At 40.0% G+C, this 24,518-nt stretch overlaps 1 long non-coding RNA gene and 1 other non-coding gene across 2 annotated transcripts in view; both read right to left on the bottom strand.

The window, feature by feature from the left end:
* LOC132229210 (uncharacterized) overlaps positions 1–24,518 on the bottom strand; it is a 123,992-nt gene that overhangs the window by 8,274 nt on the left and 91,200 nt on the right. The gene's annotated exons all lie outside the window — the stretch shown is intronic.
* LOC132232037 (U6 spliceosomal RNA) lies at positions 5,347–5,453 on the bottom strand. Its single transcript, XR_009452201.1, has one exon. It is a non-coding gene; the product is annotated as a U6 spliceosomal RNA (small nuclear RNA).

The raw sequence follows: 24,518 nt of genomic DNA, 5'->3' as shown, positions 1-24,518 counted from the left end.
ATATAACAAAAAATGACATAGCAATATTAATCACATAACAAATGAAAATGTTTGGTCTCATATTTGATTTACTGACCCGTAATCTAATTTTTCTTTGAACTGAAAGAGTCAAAACTGTTTGTCCAGAGAGATGCTTGCTGGGATAGTCTAATGGGGATGTGATGTATCTATTTCAGTAAATATTCTGAGAATGTTGTATCATGGACAAAGTTATTTATATACAACTATTATACTGAATGGGGTAACTGAATTGGAAGACTTCTCTTTTCTGGCTGTTGCCCCCACTATAATTTTTGCACATATGTTCGCTTAGTCTCCACTGAGATATTTTCATCATTTATTGACAGGAATTTATCAGTGATTGCCCACCTGCTCAGCATGAACTAGGCCAGCCTTTGAATACTATAATGGGAGAGTGTATTCAGGTCACAAAAGTGCAAATTTGCAGAAGCATAACTTCCTCTGTGATTAGAAGAGAATTCTAGTAATTGCTAGAGGATTTCACCTTTAACATCCACAGCAGGGAACTCTTTCAGATGTTCCCTAATGCAAGACACAAAATCCAGGATTTAACTTTCCTTTTGTTTTCCCTTTTTATTAAATTTATTGGGGTGACACTGGTTAACAAAATTATACAGGTTTCAGGTGTAAAATTCTATGACATATCATCCATACACTGTACTGTGTGTTCACCACCCCAAGTCAAGTCTCCTGTTGGTCACCATTTATCCGCCCTATACCCTCCTCCATCTCCCCCAAAACCCATCTCCCCACAATCACCACATTATTGTTCGTTTCCATGAGTTCTTTTTGGTTTTTTGTTGTTGTTTCTTAACTTTCAGATGTTGCTCCCAGGCATTTCCTGACCTCTGCCTTGAGAACAAGGGCTGAGAGTATTGTTCTGTGTATTCTAATCTTTCACAAAGAAGCTGATCACTCTATGCCTCGGATCTAATGGAGTGCATCCCACAAGCACCTGTGGACCAAGGCATGCACATCCCAGCTTCCAGGAGTATAGGCTGCTGATAGGTCATAGCTGAGTTTCCCTCCTGGGATCTGGGAGCCACCTACGCCAAGGTTATGCCCCTCCCCAGTGGCAGTCCACATCCAATGACTGGTTAAGGAAGGGGAATATGGAGGGGGAAAGGACCAGTCCTCGTACTTTAATTGGGGACAGTTCTAAAGAGACATATAAACTCCAGAACTTGTTTATTGCAACTACCAGTTTCAATCTCTCCCTCTGCCTAATCCTACTTCTTTCAATGCCCCCACATTCAATTCCTGAGAGCATTCGTCAATAAAATTGGCTCATGCAAATCTCCATCTCAAAGCCTGAACTAAAGCAGTAGAAGTCAGAGTGCTCCTAAAAAGCAGATTCTAAAATAGAACATATAGTCAATAATATTGTAATAACTATATATAGTGCCAGGTGAGTACTGGAAATATTGGAGGAAACGCTTTGTCTAGCCACTATGCTATACACCTGAAACTAATAGAAAATAATATTGTATGCAAACTGTAATTGAAAAAAATTAAAAACTTAAAAATAATAAAATAAAATGAGATTTTTGGAGCTGAATCATCTGTTGATAGATAGCAGTAAATACCCCATCATTGGTAATAGGTGGGTGCTAATATCCTCTAGCACAGTGGTTCTCAACCTTGGCTGCACATTAGAATCACCTGGGAATCTTTTTAAAATCCTGATTTCTGGGCCTCATCCTCCGGAAATTCTTTCTTTGTTACTAATGTTGTGGCCCCACCCCATAACAAAGAAACAGAATTTCCAGAGGATGAGGCCCAGAAATCAGGATTTTAAAAAGATTCCCAGGTGATAATGTGCAGCCAAGGTTGAGAACCACTGTTCTAGCAAACTATAGCAATGCAATAATTAAGACTTTCACTCAAAGGCTGGGAAAGGAAAGCACTAAAGGCTATAGGTAATATCTCAAGCTTTTAAGAGATTTGGGGGAAGTATTACAAAATTATGGGAACTAGGGAAGGAATGGCTGTGGCTGAGGGCTATTAATTCATTGGAAGAAAACAATGAAAAAAATGGAGATAATTAATCACCAATTTAAGGAAATGTGTGACAGCCAGGGGGATTCGTTGGCAGCACATAAAGAATCTCTGCTCTACTGTAGGTGAAAGGCCAAGAAAGCTGAGGTTCTTATCCAGAACTGAATGATAAAGTTAGCAGAATTCTGGAGCAGGTTAAATTCTAAAATAGGCAACTCCGCAATGTCAAGACCAAAACCTGGATTTAGTAAACCTGGACTAGGAATGTCTAGATTTATGCACTTAAAATTCTTGGATACCCAGATTCTCTTGACCGTTCTGGGCTTATTGGTAGTGGTCTATTCCTCCCTGTTAAAAACCAGCATTTCCCCCCTTACTTGAAGACAATGCAGAGACTTGTGCCTTTCAATACAACACGTCTTTCTCAAGATCTACCCCATCCTGTATGGACCTCCAGTAACTGAAGATGTCAAGAATCCATGAGGAATCACCATGCAATACCAAGAGGAACATTACACGCTAATAATTCGACCAGCCCACCCCCCCCTTTTTTTTAAGGAAACCTGTGACCATTTACTCAGGTAATTATACACTGGAGAAAGAGAATACCCAGAAATTTCAAGACTATATTTATTATTCAGGATCCCAAAGTCATCTGGGACTCCATGTCAGAATGAGGGCACATGGTAATAAATAGACTCTTTAGGTCCAGTTTACAATGGGTGCAACAGGACCATGGAACTACCCAGTAATCATTTCCTCTATCCTTCACGTTATGTTGGAGTATACAAACATGGCAGTTAGCAAACCCCACCCCCTAACTCAGGTTGGTGTCTTGGCCTCTGGAAGTAAGAGCCATCAGTGGGAAAGACCAAGTGGATACCTCTGCCCAGATTTGACAGTAAATTGTTAGGCTGCTTATGGCCTGAAAAAGACTTGGGCAAGGTCACTCACTAGATAAGCCGTCTAAATTAGCAAAAGTGATAACTAAAGGCGAAGAGAACCCAGAATGGGTAGAGAAGAGTAAGGCAATAAGTATCAGGTTAGCGTCAAAACCAGTTCCAGTATTGGCACTGCTTTTTTTTATTATTATTTATTGTCTAAAGTTTTACATATGTCTCCTTTTTCCCAGATTGACCCCCCTCCCCCGCCGCCCCTCACTATTCCCACCCCCGAGGGCAAGCCCCCACCACCCCAGTGTCTGTGTCCATTGGTTAGGCTTATATGCCTGCATAAAAGTCCTTTGGTTGAGCTCTAACCGCCCCTCCACCATCCCTGCCATTTGTCTCTGGATCTATTTTTATTTATTCATCAGGGCATGTTGATCATTATATCCCACATATGAATGAGATAATGTGATATTTATCTTTCTCCGACTGGCTTATTTCGCTTAGCATAATGCTTTCCAGTTCCATCCATGCTGTTAGAAATGGTAAAAGTTCCTTCTTTTTTACAGCAGCGTAGTATTCCATTGTGTAGATGTACCACAGTTTTCTAATCCACTCCTCTGCTAATGGGCACTTAGTCTGTTTCCAAATCTTAGCTATGGTGAATTGTGCTGCTATGAACATAGGGGTGCATATATCACTTCTGATGGGTGTTTCTAGTTTCTTGGGATATAGTCCCAGAAGTGGGATCACTGGGTCAAATGGGAGTTCCATTTTTAACTTTTTGAGGAAACTCCATACTATTTTCCACAGTGGCTGCACCAGTCTGCATTCCCACCAGCAGTGCACGAGGGTTCCTTTTTTTCCACATTCTCGCCCCCACTTGTCCTTTGTTGATCTGTTGATGATAGCTATTCCAACATGTATGAGATGGTATATCATTGTTGTTTTTAATTGCATTTCTCGAATGATTAGTAACTTTGAGCATGTTTTCATATGTCTCTTGGCCTTCTGTATGTCCTCTTTCAAAAAGTGTCTATTTAGGCCCTTTGCCCATTTTTGATTGGATTATCTTCCTTTTGTTAAGTTGTATGAGTTCTCTTTTATTATATATTTAAATAATATTACTTTGGGTATATTGCACTAAAGAAAATATATCATTAACTTAATTTTAACTTTTTTTGTGTGGCTACTTGAAAATGTAAAATAACATGTGGCTCATATTTGTGGCTTGAATTATATTTCTATTGGACAGCTTTATAACATCTACATGCAACAAAAATTTCACCTAAAACCTTTAACCAATAGAAAGCCATCAGTTGCTAAATACATGTGATTTAGCCAATAGAGTAACAGCTATTTAAGTGGCCATGGTCTGCTAGGCAGAAAAGTGCATAATGCAAGCTAAGGAGAAACTAAAAACGAAAAACATTCTTCCAGCTGACTCCTTTCTTCCTCTTTATAGGCCTGGCATGAATAGCACCCATAAAGCAGGACAGGAGGCTGCAGAGATCTGATTATTTCATAATTTTAACATTTCATGAGAATCTTTCCTTAAATGCTTTGTCTAAACTCAAAATCTATATCCAGATCACTTCATCAAATAATTATCTCTGCAGCAGTTGTCCTGTTTCAATTGTAGAGAGTCCTGCAGATCTTCTTGCATAAAGGAAATAAATCTTAAAAACGAAAGCTCTAAATAAAAGATAGACATTGCATTTTAGAAACAAAGCTTAAAATAATGCAGTAACTACAATATTCAATCATCCACTGTAAAATTATCTGCTGTAATCTCCACTCCTGGTTATGGATAGCTAAATAGGGATATATAAACAAACAACATCAAAGTGCCTTTTTGGCTAACTGCCACCCTGCCACTTCTGAACTGAAGCCAATTATAATGACATCACCCTAGCTTCATGTCCTTTACTGACCTTCCCACTTAGGTTGCCAAAATGTATTAAATTTCCCCTCCACAATTTGTCTTTTTCCCTTTGTCTTTGTTTCTTTAAATAATGACTTGACATCACTTGACCTCAACCTACAATTTTGGCTGATAATATCACTGAGCAATACACTTACATAAATGGCCTTGTGTAATCATCTGTTGTGTCTCAGGAAAATTCATGCAAGAAGAAATTGAATTTGTATGACATGCAACTGAAGAAAATTCTTTTAAATATTCAAAAAATCACCATAGGAATGAGTTTCTAAAGATCATGGTACTTGCCTGGCCAGCAGGCATGGCTCAGTGGTTGAGCATCGACCTATGAACCAGAAGGTCATGGTTTGATTCCCTGCCAGAACACATGCCCATGTTGCTTGATCCCTAGTGTGGGGCCTCCAAGAGGCAGCCAATCATGATTCTCTCTCACCATTGATGTTTCTATCTCTCTCTCTCCCTATCCCTTCCTCTCTGAAATCAATTAAAATATTTTTTTTTAATATGAAATGCTTCATGAATTTGTGTATCATCCTTGCACAGGGGCCATGCTAATCTACTCTGTATCGTTCCAATTTTAGTATATGTGCTACAGAAGCGAGCACCAATTAAAATATTTTTTTAAATATTCTAAAAATCAGACTTCCATTAGATAGCTAAGATGAAATACTCTATAAAGCTGTAGAAATCCGGTTTCTATGGTACTACAGTTATAAAAATATAGAGTTGTAAATCCACCTGCACATGTTTATTTTAGAACTTTTTAAGTAAAAGTCACCCTGCCCACTAAATTGAAAATGAAAGTGATTTCCCTTTGGCTGAGGTCTTCAAACCTGATCGAAGTCTTGAATGTGTTTGAGAATCCACAAATATTAAGAAAGAAAACTATATAATTATTTATCTTTTTGAAATAAAATTAATCCCTTTAGAATAGTAAAACAGGATGTTACTTTTCTTTTAAAATTATGGCTCAGTTAATAAAGAATTTTTACTGATAGGGTACTTAGTAATAAAATGTGTGCTAATCTATATTATTGTGTTGACTCATCTGTGAATTCACACATGCTAATAAGTCAAGGATCATTACAATTGTTCAAGTATGAGGTTTTTCCCTTTGTTCAAATTAAAAAAAATTCTTCACCTCCACAGATAATTAAAAGACCTCAAGTAACCCTGCTCTTCCTTTTTGTACCCTCTGTACTTAGCACAGTGCCTAGCACATATAATATATTAACTGTATTACTGGGGGGTAGTCCCTGTGCCCTCTTGCAGTCCGGGACCCCTCAGAGGATGTCTGACTGATGTCCCTAAGCCAGCAGTCAGACATCCCCCGAGGGGTCTTTAGCACTGCTGTGGAGACGGGAGAGGCTCCCACCACTACCGCTGTGCTCGCCAGCCATGAGCCCAGCTTCTGGCTGAGTGGCACTCCCCCTATGGGAGCACACTGACCACCAGGGGGCAGCTCCTGTGTTGAGCATCTGCCCCCTGTGTTGAGCATCACAGAGATTGGCCGTTTCACCATTTGGTCGATTTGCATATTAGCCTTTTATTATCCTATCTAATAAAAGAGAAAAATGGAAATTGGCGTACGACGATACCCTTTTCATTGGCTAATCAGGGCTATATGCAAATTAACTGCCAACTAGGATTGGCAGTTAACTGCCAACTAAGATTGGCAGTTAACTGCCAACAAGATGGCGGTTAATTTGCATATGTAGGCACAATGCAGGGAGGCGAAAGGGAAAGCAGGAAGAAGCCCCACTGACAGTGATCAGAAATCCAGGAGGGAGCTAAGAGCTGGGGGGCAGGGCAAAGGCGGCCCTGGGGCCACCTTTGCCCTGCCCCCCAGCCATGATCGGAGAATCAGGTGCCTTTGCCGCCCTGGCCAGTGATAGCAGGAAGTAGGGGTGGAGCCAGCGATGGGAGCTGGGCACGGTCGAAGCTGGCAGTCCCAGGAGCTAGGGGTCCCTTGCCTGGGCCTAAAGCGAAGCCCACGATCGCGGGGCCACTGCAGCTGCGGGTCCCTGCTGCCCGGGCCGGATGCCTCAGCCAGAGGTGTTAGGCCTGGGCAGGGGCAGAGCCCGCAACCACGGGGAGCTGGGGGTCCCCTGCCCAGGCCTGACACCTCTGTCGGAGGCCTCAGGCCTGGTCAAGGGGCCGATCCGGTGATTGGTGATCAGAGGGAGATGAGGGTCAACTCCTCTGGCTGAGGCATCAGGCCTGGGTGGGGGGCAGAACCAGTGATGGGGGGAAATGAGGGTCCCCTGCCCAGGCCTGATGCCTCTGTCAGAGGCGTCAGGCCTGGGCAAGGGGCCGATCCTGAGATTGGAGGGTGATGGGGGTCAACGCCTGAGGGCTCTCAGTATGTGAGAGGGGGCAGGCTGGGCTGAGGGACACTCCCCCCCCACACACACACACACACAGTGCATGAATTTCGTGCACCGGGCCCCTAGTATAGGATATATGTGCTCTGAATATATTAGTGTCAACTTTACAGAGTGCATTTGCGGGGAGCCGGTCAATCCTTGCTGTTTCAAAGGACCTGGCATATATGGCATACTGTTCTTAAAATGTTTGCTCACCTTCTTGGCATATGTGTTTTAACCAAGGTCTCCTCTCTGAGAAAGGTTGTTTCCCCAGGTAGGGATTTTCCCCTGAAGTTAGGGAGGGAATAAAACCCCTCAACTAAATGCCAGGCAGGTAATTAATCACTTTAACTACGAACAATGATGCTTAAGCTACATAATCTTTACTCCCTGGAATGGAGATAAGAAACGCCCTAACCTTTGTAATAGAGATTGATAGGATTGAATCAACTGGTATAAATACAGATGTAACAAGACAGCAAGACACAGAACTTAGAAGTCAGAACTCAGAAGACAGAACCTACACAGAAGCTACAGACAGAAGAACTTCGCTGGAGAGAACATGGCAAAAGATCCTGGACAGAAACTGGCCTCAGAGCCTAGAGACAGAATCTAGCGAGAGAACATGGCAAAAGATCCTGGACTGAACCTGACTACAGAAATTGGCAAGAGAACCTGACTAGAACCTGGCGACTGAACCTGGCTGGAGAACCTAGCAAGAGAACATGGACACAGCACCTGGCTGGGGATCCTAAGCAGAACCTCTCTGGAGATCCAAACCAGAACTTGACTGGAGATCCTGGCTAGAGATCCTGGCTAGGCTGATGATCAACTGAACGCTGCCTCTGAGTCTTTCCTTCTTCGCCGACTCCGTCCACACCTTTGGGGACCCCTGGACCCGCTGGGGTTGGACCCCAGCATCTGGCGCCTGAACAGGGACCCCTAGGTAAGCGCCCCACATCGGGACGGATAGGACTCCACCGTAGGAACAGGGTGGATAGTCTTCGCCGACTCCGTCCACACCTTTGGGAACCCCTGGAAAAGGATTCCCCTAGGTAAGCCCCCCATTGAGAACCCCCACACTCGGGATGGATAGGACTCCACCAGGGTGCTACAGACCCCCCTATAGAGGATAAGTAGGGTAAGAAGGTGGATAGTACAGAACTTAGATTGAGAAGATGTGCCATACTGAGTCCAAAGAAAGAAGACTCTGTATTGATCTTTAGATTAAGAAGATGTGCCATACTGAGCCTAAAGAAAAAAGACTCCGTATTGATCTTTTAACACATATGCTTGCTAGCAGAGGAATTAAGGTTACTCCCAGTCAGACAGAACGTTTTATACAAGAAGTATGTCCATGCTTTTCTGAGGAAGGAAAGGTAAATGTAAAGGCATGGGAGGAGGTAGGCCCAAGGAGCCTTATCCTTAACCCCACTGCAGCCTTTCCACCCCGGGAAAGTGCAGGATTGGCAAGCTCTCCCTGGGGTGATAGATCAGGACTCAGGTAATAGCGGCAAGCGCCAATCCTACTCTTAAAATGGATACAAGAGAGCATTTCAGGTTTTTCTTTTTAATGCCTGCTTTTAAAAAATAAAAAAGGGGGAATTTGCCGGGAGCCGGTCCATCCTTGCTGTTTCAAAGGACCTGGCATATATGGCATACTGTTCTTAAAATGTTTGCTCACCTTCTTGGCACTATGTGTTTTAACCAAGGTCTCCTCTCTGAGAAAGGTTGTTTCCCCAGGTAGGGATTTTCCCCTGAAGTTAGGGAGGGAATAAAACCCCTCAACTAAATGCCAGGCAGGTAATTAATCACTTTAACTACGAACAATGATGCTTAAGCTACATAATCTTTACTCCCTGGAATGGAGATAAGAAACGCCCTAACCTTTGTAATAGAGATTGATAGGATTGAATCAACTGGTATAAATACAGATGTAACAAGACAGAAAGACTCAGGACTTAGAAGAGAGAACCTACAGACAGAACCTACACAGAACCTACAGACAGAAGAACTTCGCTGGAGAGAACATGGCAAAAGATCCTGGACTGAACCTGACTATAGAACATGGCAAGAGAACCTGACTAGAACCTGGTGACTGGACCTGGCTGGAGAACCTGGAAAGAACCTGGCTGGAGATCCTAAGCAGAACCTCTCTGGAGATCCAGACCAGAACTTGGCTGGAGATCCGGGCTAGAGATCCTGGTTAGGCTGCTGATCAACTGAACGCTGTCTCCGTGTCATTCCTTCTTCGCCGACTCCGTCCACACCTTTGGGGACCCCTGGACCTGCTGGGGTCGGACCCCGGCATGCATTATCATTAAAAGCAAGGGCTGTACTGTCAAACTCCTGGGTTCAAGTCCTGGCTCTGTCATTTACTGAGTGTGTGCCCTTAGACAAGTTATTTAATCTCTTCTATATTTTCTTATTTGAAGAATGGGTATGGTAATAGCCCTGGCCTCATTAGAATGTCATGAGGAATAATGAGTTGGTACATGTGAAACTTTTAGAACAGTATCTGAAGCATAGTTTAGAGCTCAATCAACTATAACTTTTATTAAATAGTAGCACTTACTTGTACTTTATAGTTTACAAGTTCTTTCACATATTATATTTACAATCTACAAAATTGTGTGACCTAGGTAAGACAAGTACCGAGTACTCTTAGCCTGATTTAACACTGAGGAACAAAGGCCCAAGGTCACACAATCAGAAAGGAGCAGAGCCAATATTTGAATCCAAGATCTCTGAATCTAAATTCCAAATCTTTCCCATTACATACAGCTAAAAGGGATTCTTTGGATTGTTTTCCTAATGGTGTCTGCAATATGAGTGTAGATATTTAATGATGATAGAAATGTTGGGATTCACTACTCTCTGTAACCAAATTATGGCAGAGACATAAACATAATGAATGATCACTTTTTGTTGTTGATTTTCTCATTTGATCCTGGTAATTCTTAAGCACTAGTCTTGCTGAAAATGATAACATAGGTTGACAAGTTCTGCCTGCCCTCAAAGTTCATAGCCTAAAAAAAAAAAAAAAAATAGAATATATACACGTGAATATATAATGTGGAGAGGAGTGTCAAACAAAAGAGCAGACAGCATAGAGAAGAGAAATGCTGAGAAAATATTGTAGTATATAATAGATTATCAGAACTGAGTGGATGCCTTGGTTTCCTCCCTAGGAAAGAAACTTGTCATCTGATCTAATGCATGGAAGATCAGTGGGCCTTGTTTTCACCATATGTAAAACTGACGTGTGGATCTCCAAGACCATTTGCAATTTCACATCATTATTATTATTATTATTATTATTATTATTATTATTATACTAGTGGCCTGGTGCACAGATTCATGCACATTGAAAGGAAATTTTGTATTGTTTCATTCTGGGTTTTAGCAACATCTATTTTAGCTTTAGGTGCAATATTATCAAGTTTAAAAACCACCACTGCCAAGTCACTGCAGCTTGGCAGTAAACCAGATTTGGGGCCAACAGTGCCCCAGCAACAACAGATCCCACAGCTGAAGGTGGAACTGCACAGCCCCGTGAGGAATCGGGCTCCCTCCCCTCTGGTTCCAAGGTGCGTCACCTGAGAACCGCAGTTGCCAAGTCACCACAGCTCAGCAGTGACTGCATTGAGCATCTGTCCCCTGGTGGTCAGTGTGCATCATATGTACTGGCCAGTTGGACCGTCGGACAGAAACTTAGCCTTTTATATATATAGATACATTCACGTACCATTAGAGGAGTGTGAATAAGTAAAATCTTTTTGAGAACAATTTGCAAAATTGACAAACCACATACACATTGACCCAGCAAATTTACTGGAGCCATTTACTTCCATCTCTACTATTAGCCCTGATCAAAGCTGCCAGCATGCCTTTCCTGGATGACTACAACCCCCCTGCTTCCACTTGAGACCCACTACAATCCGTTCTTCATAAGGCAACTGGAACAATCATCTTAAAACACAAGTCAGAGTGCCTCTTTACACTCCTTAAAATCCCACAATGACTTCTCATTATACTTGGGAGAAAATCCAAATTCCTTTCATGGCTTACAGAGCCCTGGGATTTGCCTATGTTTCTGATCTCAGTCATACCACTTCTCTTGCACACCACACTTCGACCACTATAACCTTCTTTCTGTTCCTGTCTTTGTGTTTTGCACAAGCTATTCCTTCTGCCTCAAATGTGCTCTCTGCTCATCTGTTCAGATTTCAACCTAAATGTCACCTGTTGAAACAGGCTGCACCTGACAACTATCTAGAGTGAGCACCTAACCAATCTCTATCAACTAACTGTTACTTTAATTATCTGCACAGCACTATCATGACATGATGCTTTCTTATTAACTTATTCAACCTTTTTTATACACATATTTTTAATGTATTTATGTATGTTGGTACACTTTTTAGCATTTACGTGTTTATTTTTCCCCTTCCTCCACACATTCCAGAGAATTTAAGTTCATTAAAACATGGGCATTTGTATACAATAGTGAATTTACAGAAAGAGAGATATTTTTTTAAATCACATTTATCATCACACCAAAAAAATTAAGATATCTAGGAATAAACTTAACTAAGAAGGTAAAAGATCTCTACTCAGAGAACTACAGGACACTGAAAAAAGAGATAGAGGAAGACATAAACAGATGGAAGAACATACTGGGTTCATGGATTGGTAGAATCAACATCATTAAAATATCCATACTACTCAAAGCAATCCATAAATTCAATGCACACCCCATTAAAATACCAACGGCATATTTCACAGACCTAGAACGAACTTTCCAAAAATTCATCTGGAATAAAAAAAGACCCCCGAACAGCTGCAACAATCCTGAGAAAGAAGAACAAAGTAGGTGGGTTCTCAATACCAGATATCAAGCTGTATTACAAAGCCACTGTTCTCAAAACTGCCTGGTACTGGCACAAGAACAGACATATAGACCAACGGAATAGATTAGAGAACCCAGAAATCAACCCAAACCACTATGCTCAATTAATATTTGACAAAGGAGGCAAGAACATTCAATGGATTCAAGACAGTCTCTTCAATAAATGGTGTTGGGAAAATTGGACAGATACATGCAAAAAGATGAAACTAGACCACCAACTCACACCATACACAAAAATAAACTCAAAATGGATAAAGGACTTAACCATAAGACAGGAAACCATAAAAATATTAGAGGAATCCACAGACAGCAAAATCTCAGACATATGCCGAAGCAATATCTTCACCAATACAGCTCCCAGGGCAATGAAACCAAAGAGAAAATGAACAAATGGGACTACCTCAAAATAAAAAGCTTCTGCACAGCAAAGAAAACCATCAACAAAACAACAAGAAAGCCCACTGCATGGGAGAACATATTTGCCAATGTCATATCTGATAAGGGCCTAATCTCCAACTTTTATAGGGAACTCATACAACTTAACAAAAGGAAGATAAACAACCCAATCAAAAAATGGGTAATGGACCTAAATAGATACTTTTCAAAAGAGGACATAAGGAAGGCCAAGAGACATATGAAAACATGCTCAAAGTCACTAATGATCGGAGAGATGCAAATCAAAACAACAATGAGATACCATCTCATACCTATCAGAATGGCTATCATCAACAAATCAACAAATGACAAGTGCTGGCGAGGATGCGGAGAAAAAGGAACCCTCATGCACTGCTGGTGGGAATGCAGACTGGTGCAGCCACTGTGGAAAATAGTATGGAGTTTCCTCAAAAAAACTAAAAACAGAACTCCCATTTAACCCAGTGATCCTACTTCTAGGACTATATCCCAAGAAACTAGAAACACCCATCAGAAAGGATATATGCACCCCTATGTTCATAGCAGCACAATTTACAATAGCTAAAATTTGGAAACAGCCTAGTGCCCATCATTAGATAAGTGGATTAAAATCGGTGGTACATCTACACAATGGAATACTATGCTGCTGTAAAAAAGAAGGAATTCTTACCATTTGCAAAAGCATGGATGGAACTGGAGAGCATTATGCTGAGTGAAATAGGCCAGTCAGAGAATGATAAATATCACATGATCTCACTCATTTGTGGAATATAATGAACAACATAAACTGATGAACAAAAACAGATCCAGAGACAGAGAAGCATCTATCAGACTGTCAAACCTCAGAGGGAAGGCAGGGGAGGGTGGGGGTAAGGGGAAGAGATCAACCAAAGGACTTGTATGCATGCATATAAGCATAACCAATGACACAGACACCAGGGTGGGGAGGGCATGAGTGGGGGGTTGGGGGGCAATGGGGGGATAAGGACACATACATAATACCCTTAATAAATAAAGAAAAAAAGTCAAGAACAAAACAAGAAAAAATCTATATATATAAAAAGCCAGTGACCATAATGCAGTAACGACCATAACGACTGGTCGCTATGATGCCCACTGTGGCCAGCAAATTGGACTGATCGGGTACATATGTCTCCTTTTTTCCCCACTGACCCAAGAGCTCTCTATATGGTTTGCTGAGGCTGATCCCTGGCCAGCATTGTAGCTTTACTTATTCCTCTGCTCAAACCTGCTCTTTTTCCATTCTTCCCAGTTACTGTTCTCAAAAGTATCTTTTTTTAAAAAATATATATTTTATTGATTGTTCACAGAGAGGAAGGGAGAGGGTAGAGAGTTAGAAACATCGATGAGAGAGAAACATCGATCGGCTGCCCCCCTCACACCTCCTACTGGGGATGTGCCTGCAACCAAGGTACATACCCTTGACCAGAATTGAACCTGGGACCTTTTAGTCCATAGGCCGATGCTCTATCCACTGAGCCAAACCAGTTAGGGCTCAAGAGTATCTTTTAATAAGTACTGCCCACTACTGGACTCTCCCACCCTGATCAAATGTGGGCCAGCTGGCCAAACGCCACACCCTCTTCCCCCTGGCCAGCCCTGCCCCCGATCGGCCTGCCCCACCATGATAGGCCCGCAGCCCCTCCCCCCAGCCAGCCTTGCTCCTGATTGCCCCCCCCCCAATAGGAAGAAGGGCTGGCCAGACAACCACCCATGACCCCACCCCTAGGCCGCTGGCCCCCAATCAGCACTCCCCACCCCATTCAGGGGGCAGGGCCAGCCAGCCCTCCCCATGGCCAGCCACACCCCCAATTGGCCCCCCAACCCCAATCAGGGGCGGGACCTGCCGGCCAATTGCCCGCGCTCCCTCCACCCAGTCAGCCCGGCCTTGATTGGCCCCGATCAGGGCGGGTTGGCCGGCCAACCTCCCACTATCTCCTCCTCCTGACAGGCCCAGCCCGGAACCGCCCTGATTGGGGCCAGGTGGCTGGAACCCATCCGTGTAGGAATTCATGCACTGGGCCTCTAGTAAATAAATAAATAAAAATAAAAACATGGGGTTTGCCTGTTCTGTTCACCAGTGCATCCCCAGCCTCAATAACAATGCCCAGCATATAATGGGCACTTGGTCAATGGATAATTCTAGTAATATAACCTATGAGCATTTTTCCACACACGATAGTTTCAAGTATGCACATAGAATAAATTTGCATAGAATAAATTTCCAATTTATTTAACGCATCCATTAAGTTTCTACTAGTTCTGCTGTTTGAGGAACAGAGAATAAAATGGATGAATATCAAATGACCTGATGAAAATTTGACTTCCTACCCATGCAAACAAAAGGTTTAAAAGATAAAGAAAAGATATTGAATAAGAAAGAAAATTTAAATGTTAATAGGATCAATCTGGGACATACAACATCCATCTAAAGAAAACAAAAAAGCCCAAATGAAAGAAAAACACTTCTGAAAGCTAAAGAAAGACCAGAGTTCCCAAATAAAAAGGGGCTAAGAAGGCAGAATTATAGAAGAAAAATAAGTAGATAATAGATAGCTAGATAGATGATAGATTAGATAGATAGATAGATAGATAGATAGATAGATAGATAGATAGATAGATAGATAGATAAGATAGATAGGCAGACAGATAGATGTGAGAGATATATAGATCTCTTCACTAAAGTTTAAAATACCAAACATAACTAGAAGACCTTAAAACTTCTTTCACAATCCTGAAAATTGCTTGCTGTTACACTCCTCTGTGAGGGTGTTTCCAGATAAGATTAACATTTCGATCAGTGAAATAAGTAAATTGACCCTCCCCGTGTGGGTGGGATGCATCAAATCCACTAAGGGTCTGGATAAAACAAAAATCAATGAAAGGGAGAATTTGTTCCCTTCCTGCCTGCCTGGTTGAACTAGAACTAAAACTTCAGTCTTCTGCTGCCTTGGACTGAGATTTACATCACCAGGTACCCTGATTCTCAGACTTGAACTGGAATGACACCACCAGCTTTCCTGAGTTTCCAGCTTGCAAATGGCAGATCATGAGACTTCTTGGCCTCCATAATCGTGTGTGTGTGTGTGTGTGTGTGTGTACTTTGTTTCCCTGGAAGACCTTGACCAATACAAAAGGCTGGAAGAAAAATGATTAGAAACCAAGAGATAGAGAGCCCTAGCCAGTGGTCGGCAAACTCATTAGTCAACAGAGTCAAATATCAACAGTACAACGACTGAAATTTCTTTTGAGAGCCAAATTTTTTAAACTTAAACTACATAGGTAGGTACATTGTTATTAACTTAATTAGGGTACTCCTAAGGCTATGGAAGAGCCACACTCAGGGGGCAAACAGCCGCATGTGGCTCGCGAGCTGCAGTTTGCCGACCACGGCCTTAGCTAGGAAGAACAATTCATCCTCTGTAGAGGACTGAAGAGAGGAAGTATGCAGATAGATTTGATGATGAAAAATTGAAAAAATTCATCTAGTAATTTCTATATACTCTAGGAAGAAATGTAACAAAGTTGCATCCAGATGTTTAAGGAGAGTAGAAAAGTTTTGACATCGTTTCTTGCAGCAAGTGGAAGAGTTGGCCCATAAATTGTAGCAGGCTTGCTGGACAGTGTTAGGGTCCAAGTAAAAAACTAACAAATTCATGTTAGAAGCAATCTGCTGAGTTCATGATTTTGTCTCGTAGCTCGCATTTGCTCATGCACAAGCTTAGAGAAAACAGATACTTGGGTTGATGCAGAGTTGGTGTTTTGCCATAGAAATGTGATGATAGACAGAAGAGCAAGCCAATTTTGCTATTTAGAGAGGTATTTATATTGGTTATTTGTGGAAAATAACATAACATTCTATTTTCCTTTAATTGAACTTGATTTCACTCTTGATCTCCATTTAGCCCAGAGGCAGAAAAGAATATATTTTTTAATTATTAATACATGGAATCTAAGCTGGACAGGAAGAAATGTGAAAACCAAGAGGGATAATGATTAGGAGGGTGACGCAAGGCAGTCTGGGCTCAAGTAATTCCCACCTAAGGAATTATGGGCTATGAATGTGCATCCAGCCTGGTCTAGGGTTGGCTCTGAAACTGGATAGCACTGCACCTGAAGGGGCTGTAACTCTGAGTCCAGATGATCAGTCCTGGGAAAGGCAGGGCTGGCAGTAAGCTACTGCCAGATGCAAAAGCTGACCAGAATATTAAGAAGCTCATGTCTTGGCAATTCTAATGCCCAAGGGCATATCCATCCATTTTTTATCCAGCCCTATTTTGTCATCTGATTTTTATTTAGATGGAGAATGAAGATACTCGATTAGTATACTCGCGTTGTTGCCTGCTTTAAAGCTAATGCCATTTTCAATTCTTGTTCCCAAAAAAAGTAAAATTATTTCTGACTGTATAAGCAAGGTGCTATTTAGTGGTCTAAATCCCTCACCTATACTGAAAATTAGTTTCTCTCTCCCTGGCTTTAGTTATACAACTCTCTACCTTTTGCATTTTAAGTGAATCATAGCCACAAAAGCTTACTCAGCTGAGTTATTTCTTAATTCCATCAACTCAGGTCAGAATCATCCTTTTCCACCCACATACACTTAGCTTTCAAATCTAAAAATCCAAAGAAACATTTAAATTATTAAAGTCAATCTTGTGAGACAGGATTTTGTCACCCTGATGGCAAGTAATTTAAAGCAACTTCAATGTAAATTTGAACTGAAATTGGCTAACCAAGGCTCTTTCTCAAATCAAACCAGTAAACTAATACTGGTATGTTTTGCTGCTTCATTGACCAAGCTTGACAATTATTTTTATGTTATTATTTTGTATTACTTCTAGTATATGGAGTAATAATAAAATAATTAATTAATTAACTATCTATTGAGTATCTGCTATGCTTAAGACAGTACGCTATGAGCCCCAGACTTAAAAAGGTGAAAGTCACAATTCTTGATATATAAATTCTAAATCCCCTCGTGTGGTTAAATCAAATTTACAAGCACTGGAACTCAAATGGGGAAGGAGTGTGAGTTGTCAACTAAAGCAGTTATAGGCAGAATAAAAAATAAAAGAGATATCTGATTAAACAGAGATGAAAGACTCCATATATTTTAGGCTAAGTCAAAGGGAGAGAAAAGCATTACATTTGGTAGAAATTGAAAATTTAGGCATAATGAGTTGTGCTGTGGAGGAAGGTGATAAATCTGGTTTGAGAAATTTTTAGTTGAAGAAAACTGTAGAACATGCAAATAATGATGTCTAGCAGGCAGTTGGAAGTGTGTAGCTAGAGCTTCATAGCAAAGTCAGGGAGCAGAACTGTAGAACTGGGAGTCATCTGCATGAAGCAATAAAAAGCTGCCACATCTTGAATGGTGAGAATTGGATAAAAACAAACTGTGTATGGGAGGATGGTTATCTGAGAAAAGAAATCTGTGGTATCATGGGAAGAAAAAGACACAGCAAAAGGAGACAGCAAAGGGATAAGTGCAAAATTAGTATTCAGAGATAGCCATAGAGCCAAGATGGCATCAAAGAAATCAGAAGAGAAAAACCTCTCATTGTAATATAGTATGATCAACGCTGTTAAATGCCACCGAGATTTTGGAAATAAGTCATTTCCAAAATTACTCCGTATTGTTCATCTTGGGAATAGAGAGCATGTTGCTCCTAATAAGAGCTACCAGTATTAATTAATTTTCAAGCTAATAATTATATTTTAATTCTCTTTTCAGCAACATACCCATAAAATAATGTCTCTACCTGGAGAGCATTATACTAAGCGAAATAAGCCAGTCAGAGAAAGACAAGTATCATATGGTCTCACTCATATGCAGAATCTAATGAACAAAATAAACTGATTAGATCCAGAGACATAGAAGCATGGGACAGACTGTGGAATCTCAGAGGGAAGATGGGGGAGGGTGGGTGGATGGGAAGAAATCAACCAAAGAATTTGTATGCATATATACATAACACATGGATACAGACATTAGGGCGGCGAAGGCCTGGGGTGGAGGTGGGGGAGGGGGTGGGCTAGAAGAGGTCAATGGGGGAAACAGGGGGACATATGTAATACTTTTTCACAAGAAAGTCCCTCAGCCCAGCCTGCACCCTCTCACAATCCAGGACCCCTCAGGGGATGTCCGACTGCCAGTTTAGACCTGATCCCACAGGGATCCCTGCAGGATTGGGCCTAAACCGTCAGTCAGACATCCCTCTTCCAATCCAGGACTGCTGGCTCCTAACTTCTGGCCTGCTTGCCTGCCTGGTCACCCCTAACCCCTCTTCCTACCTGCTTGACCACCCCTAACCACTTGCCTGCTTGCCTGATTGGCCCTAACCACTCACCTGCCTGCCTGATTGCCCCTAACCACTCGCCTGCCTGCCTGATTGCCCCTAACCACTCTGCCTGCCTGCCAGCCTGATCACCCCTAACCACCTTTGCCTCAGCCCCCGCCACTGTAGCTTCATCCAGAAGGACGTCTGGAATGACATCCGGAAGGTCATTCGGCTGTCTGGTCTAACTAGCATATTACTCTTTTATTATTATAGATTATATTTTCTTCTTTGAATATACTTGATCATCATTTCCCTTCTCAGATGCTGTTTCTTTTTTTCTAGAATATGAAAATAGATGTTATTTAAATTGAGAACATTCAGCAGTAATATTAAAAAATATTAGTCATATAACTGGGGCCTGGGAGAGAAGCCAAGGCAGCCAGGCACATAGAATGTCTCTTGGGGTAGGAGGGAGAGGACTCAATAGACGAGCATTTAACAATGGAGAGAAGAGGGGTATTTTGATTTTTTTTAACAACTAGTATGGTCATATGGGTCCCTACTAGCTGCATTTTGACTTTAAGCAAACTTTTTCTTTAAAAATGATCTCTCCCTAATCCAAATTCTATTTGTTAAAACACAAGAAGAGCTTTCCATATGCCCTTCTCCGCTTGCCAGGTTAAACCTACTAAAGATGGTGTATTCATAATCTGGGACTCAGCTCTGGCCAGTTAGAAAAAGGAGACGAGAGCAAGGCTGTGGTGTTATTTTCCATTGCTGGTTACTCTGCCTTCCCTAACACTTTTCCCTCCCCCACTGCTCACCCTGAAAATGTACACACACACACACACACACACACACACACACACACACACGCCAGAACATTTGTCCTTGGGAGCTCTTGAGTTAAAAAGCTCCAAAATTTCTTAAGAACATAAGTTGAAAGTAAGAGATATAAAATTGGTACAGAAAGGAAGAACAATTTATTTTTAGTTATTCTTAAGCACAAACATACATCCTGGATATTATCATTTCAAATAGCTTGTGCCTTTTTTTTTTTTTTATCATGTTCACCACTTTTTGGTTCACTCACTGTCGTCTACAACTGCAGCACATATAACGAATCTTATGTAAAGCATAAAAGTACTTAGGCTCTGAAAAATTAAGAAAGCCAACTCTATAATAATAAAAGCGTAATATGCTAATTAGACTGGACAGCTGAACGACCTTCCAGACATCCTTCCAGATGACCTTCTGGACGAAGCCGGGGCTGCAAGGGCCAAGCCCCTTGCACAAATTTTGTGCATCAGGCCTCTAGTATAAGAATAAATACATGGTGAGGGATAGAAAAGTATGGTATCTAATGGGTTTAAGTACTTTCTTTTTGCTTTGTAAATTAATCAGGAAAGTTTAATTGAAATAAGGGCTTAGAGACCATCTTTCAGCTTTAAATAACCAGTCCCTCAAGTAGACCCTGCAAGAGTATATTTTCTCTGAAATTAGTCAGTTTAGACAAAGTTAATGAATGTGTGGCCACGCCTCAGAACTTTGGGGACTGAGTCACTGAGAGCGTTGTCACTTGAAAATACAGTTGTAATACATTCCCACCCAAGTTGCTTCTCTTCAGCTGCCCACAGTGTCTCCTAGTGTCTCCTAAACCCAAATACAATTAATTGTTTTTGATTAATAATATCTAGACCTACATTTCTACTCTTTTTATTTTTTTGAGGAAAGCACTCCACCCTTGCTTTATAACATCACAAAATATAAAGCTGGAAATAATTCTCTTACTCCTGCAACAATACCTTTGCCTGCCAACTTCAGGCGCAGCCTTTTATGCCACACCTTGATTTCACAGATGAGAAAGCTAACACCGTGATTTAAAATACCTGAACCAAGTTCACAAATGAGAACACACTTGTTTTGGAAAACAGAAGCACGTTGAGTTTATGAAAACAGATTGTTTAAATCCAGTTGTTAATCCAGTTGGTTTCTTTCTTCTGAGCCTTTCAGGAGAAATATTAATGTAGGAAAAAATCTGCTATTACAGTTATGCAGTATGTATCTTCATGCAACAAAGAACTTTATAATGATCTGATCACCCCATTTGGAAAGATGGTTTAGGTTCTTGAAACTAAGTATGGTCCTTGTATCAACAGCATCTGGGAGCATGTTAGAAATGCAGATCTTGGTCCCACCCCACAGTACTGAAATATTTCTGCATTTTAACTATATCCCCAGGTGATGTATATATGTATTAAAGTTTGAAAAGCACTCTTTTAGATGAACTTGGAATCTCCTTCTCATCTTAAAAATGTATGAGTTAAAATGTTTGTGTTAACATCAACAGTATCTTATTATTCAAAGTAATTCTATTGTGAATGTTTTCATAAAGTAAAGAATCTCTTTTAAAACAAATTATCTCCAATTTATCTTGGGTGTCAATAGGGAATTTTTGTATATGGACTTCGAATTACAAAAGATGAGGCCAATCTAGGGATCACAGAAGTAGAAGTATGAAGAAATACAATGCTCTCAAAAATATATATGTTAGACAAGCAACACATAAGTTAGTTTTATTTGAAAATGCATTGGCTCTATAGTTCATTAGTTCAAAGCTGATTTATATAGAATTTATATCAATTCAGTCAGAAGTTGTATGAAATTACTACTGTACTACTTATAGACAAGAAAGCCTCATAAGTTAATTCCTGAGAAAAACAATTTTCTTCTTAAAGAAAAACATCATTTCACAAATTTACAAGTCTCTACTTTCATGCAAGTAATTGCTATTTAAGCAAGGGCACGTATTGTTATGTTGGTACACTCAACTAATTACAAATGGTTCTTTGTAATTAAAGCAACTTTTAAAAGACAACATTTGGTTTACTTGGTTTGCAGGGCTGTGCACTTAAAAATAATAAAAATGTTTTTAAGGCCTGTATACTATCCGTGAATTAGACAAGTCCAAATTAGGCTGCATTGCTGAATTTTAATTGATTACCCCCTTAATATCTGAATTTTTTCTTCCCTAAATAATATCCTTTGAAAGAGCTTAAAGACAATGTTATCATTTCTATTTTATGAATTTCTAAATATCTAAATAGATAGTATGACATTTCTATCAAAACTAAATCAATCTCCTGCATTTAAGATCACCATCTTAACCTCTAGATTCGACATTTTGTTTTGTAAAGCAAAAATCCTTATAGATTTAGACATACAATTTTATTACTTTTAGGTACATACACATTGCCTTGTAGTTATCCTTCAACAATGCCCCCATATTAAGTGGCTTTTTGCTACCTGCAAAGTAGGTTTTGGTGAATACTTTGAGGACTGTGCATAAAATAAAAATGTTGCACATATAATAGAAATTAATAAGATGCAGATCTTTTTTTAACATAACACAAAAGTGCTGCATTTCATACCTGGAACTTCCACAGCTATCTATTTCCATTATCTTCCTTGAAAAAGACATGAATTTAGAATATGCATGTATTCCTAGCAAATGCAATTTCACCTGACTTTTTAGACTGCCTCTGAATTTAAAGTTTTCGAACAGTATGACACACAACTTTGGTGGTACATAGAGCATGTGTTTTTATTGCATTTAAGTCTTTGGACTTTTATTTTTATTCGTGTATTTAAAATCTTTCCCCATGTACAGAATCCTCAAGTCATTAATAACAAACATCTGCTGGTCATTTTCTTACATCTGCCACACAGTGTCATTTATTTAGTGGCCTTATATGACATCATCTTTCTAAGTTCCTGAAAGAACGTTATGACCAGAATAACAGTAAAAGCAGTTAAAGAATACATTACTCACATCTATGAACACATTGTTTATAATAATATAAATGAAAATGACAACAGAATCTTTTCTGACCTTCTCGGGAGTGCTAAGCAGTGTTAAGGAGTGGGTTAATAAGGAAGAAAGTTAAAAGTAAACAGCACTTATGCAGAGTTTAATAGTTGTCTCCTAGGACACTATTTTATGAAGATCTTATGGAAAAGAAATTTTCTTCTGACTTCTTTATGCTGTGTAAATATTACCTCAGATAAATGCCATACTTTGTCTAAATAAAACTGTTTTATGTTGGTTTCCTTAGTTTTTCGACATTAATTCAAAATTCAAACCATGATTACCCCTAAAACACTCTATAAAAATAGTATGCATGACTTCATACACTAAGGATGATATTTTTCTTTATAAATGTCACATGAAATCTGTGGTAATTTTTTAAATTGAAAAATTGTGAAAACCCCAACTTAACCACAGATTGCCCTCCATCCCTTGTCCAGTAAATTCTAACTTTAGGTTCTTACTATCTGACAGAAATCCTCTATAATCTTGAGGAGGGGAAAGGAGCCTTTTGTTTCTTGTACATCTGTCTGTGTGACTTTCTCTTTTCCAGTAGAAAACACATCGAAGATAAACATTATTATTCATATCTGCATAGGGAAAGTCCAAGGAATATGTTTTCTCCAGAAATAATGTTCAGAAAACTTAAAAGAGAAATAACCATTCAGGACAAAAAGAAACAAATATAAATAAAATTTTAAAATATACATGTTGTTACCAAAAAATATACATGAGCCTGAACCAACTAACCTTCTATCAAAAATAAAATAAAAACAAATAAAAATAAAATTTGTGTATTTTAAATTGACTTTGAATGTTATAGTCATCAAAAAGAATTTGTTGAACACAGATGGTTAAAGCTTAACTTATATGAAGTTTTTATGTTAGAATATAAGTTTAAGTTTTTCAGTCAATTACCAAAATTAGCAATTGCTACCAAAATGTAGGAAGTCGTTTAAGTTAGCTGCAAAAATACTACATTTAACTTCATAGTCAGTATTAGAAGCAGTAAATTTTTATGCTCCGGACTTTTTAAGAGGAGGAAAACCCTGTTTTAGTCACATATTACATAATTGACAACAAAATATCAGTGGAAATTTTTCTGCCTAAAAAAAAAAAAAGAAGAAGGGAACAGATAGCTAATATGATAACTGCTATCTATTCTAAGTATATATGGGCGGTAGCTCTTTATACATTCATCTAAGAGGATCCGGCCTCTCTGCAGATAAAATAAAATTTAAGTTTCTTCTTTATTAGCTGAAGTGAAAGAGCACATTGGCATCTCGTGATATCATTCCATTTCCCTTCATGTAACAGGTTTCTAGGTCTTTCCATCCCATACATTGCATGCTATCTCTCCCTTTGTCTTGTTTTTGCCCTCATTTTGGAAAAAAAAAATTGAGAGGTAGAAATATTTCGTGCACATGCAGTATTTTCTATCCTGTTTGAGAGAGACTCGGTGGATTTCAGGTTCCCAAGAAGATCGCTAGAAAAATGAATACAAATAAAAGCAATGCCTTGCCCAGTAGACTATTAGAAGCTCCTTCTTACTGCTGTGCCCTCGATAATAACATCTCATATTCCAGACTGTAAGGACAGGAAAGCAAAATACTGTGTTCAGTAATGAAAGAGAAGATTTGTCACACGGCAGGTATTTCCCCATTGACCAATTACAGGAAGAAACCCATCTTCTCTTTAACTGAGGATGGTCACAACAAAGGACTTTTGAGCAGGATATAAAACAGAGACACTCTGATGAGCCTCTTGAAGGCTTCTCGGGGACATCAAATGGCCCCTAAGAAAGACTA

This window comes from Myotis daubentonii, chromosome 3, assembly GCF_963259705.1.
Source record: "Myotis daubentonii chromosome 3, mMyoDau2.1, whole genome shotgun sequence".
In the NCBI taxonomy this organism is placed as follows: Eukaryota; Metazoa; Chordata; class Mammalia; order Chiroptera; family Vespertilionidae; genus Myotis; species Myotis daubentonii.
This window is presented reverse-complemented; position numbering and strand designations above follow the sequence as displayed.